This window comes from Lipotes vexillifer, unplaced genomic scaffold (genome assembly GCF_000442215.2).
Source record: "Lipotes vexillifer unplaced genomic scaffold, Lipotes_vexillifer_v1.1 scaffold1412, whole genome shotgun sequence".
Classification (NCBI taxonomy): domain Eukaryota; kingdom Metazoa; phylum Chordata; class Mammalia; order Artiodactyla; family Lipotidae; genus Lipotes; species Lipotes vexillifer.
Genome location: NW_006780401.1, coordinates 130,749 through 131,879, shown reverse-complemented (window position 1 = coordinate 131,879; position 1,131 = coordinate 130,749). Strand labels below are relative to the sequence as shown.

The 1,131-nt window shown below is 40.3% G+C and overlaps 1 pseudogene; it reads left to right on the top strand.

The window, feature by feature from the left end:
* LOC103083855 (pantothenate kinase 3-like) overlaps nucleotides 1–809 on the top strand; it is a 1,145-nt pseudogene extending 336 nt beyond the window's left edge.
* Nucleotides 810–1,131: the final 322 nt, after the last annotated feature.

The following is a 1,131-nucleotide window of genomic DNA, read 5'->3' as shown; positions in this document are numbered from 1 at the left end:
AAGAGCAAAAAACTTCTCAACACTACACACAGTGCTACGTGCTACAGGAGGTGGTGCTGACAAGTTTGAAAACGGTTTTTGCACAGTTGGAAACCTCCACCGGCACAAACTGTATGAACCTGGCTGCCTTGTAAAGGGCTTGCTGTACATAGATTCTGTCAGTTTCAATGGACAAGAAGAGTTCTATTATTTTGCTAATGCCTCAGAACCTGAGAGATACCAAAAGATGCCTTTCAACCTGGCTGATCCCTAACCACTGCTGGTAGTGATCATTGGTTCCAGGGTAAGTATTTTAGCAGTCCATTCCAAAGGCAACTATAAACGAGTAACTGGGACAAGCCTTGGAGGGGGTACCTTTCTGGGTTTATGTAGTTTATTGACTGGTTGTGAAAGTTTTGAAGAGGCTCTTGAAATGGCATCCAAAGGTGAGAGCACCCAAGCTGACAAGCTGGTCCGTGATATTTACAGAGGAGATTTTGAGAGATTTGGTCTGTCTGGTTGGGCTGTAGCATCTAGTTTTGGGAATATGATTTATAAGAAGAAGCGAGAATCTGTTGGTAAAGAAGATCTAGCAAGAGCTACGTTAGTTACTTTCACCAACATTGGTTCTGTGGCACGAATCTGTGCTGTTAATGAGAAAATAAAGAGTTGTCTTTGTTGGAACTTTACGTGTCAATTCTCTCTGAATGAAACTTTTGGCGTATGTCCTGGATTACTGGTCAAAAGGTCAACTGAAAGCACTGTTTCTACACCATGAGGGATGTTTTGGAGCAGTTGGTGCACTTCTTGGGCTGCCAAATTTTAGCTAAAGCATCGGGTTTCTCTCTGTTAACAAATGTCATTCAAGAGGAACTGAAAACCAGAGGTGTAATTACTGCATTATTTGTCACTGGGAACCAAAGGATAAAAGAGTAGCACTATTCCTCTTGATTTTTAAGTGTCAGAATGGTAAGCTGCTATATGTTGCCATATTAAAAAGAGAGCTCCAATAATGTAAAGTATTTCTAAGTGAAATGCTTTCCCTTCTGTATATAGCCAGTGTTAAATCCTTAAATGCAATACAGCCTCTGATGATTGAACTTCCTCTGAAAAAGATCTTCTATTTATTTTATTTTATGTAGCCAACATTGC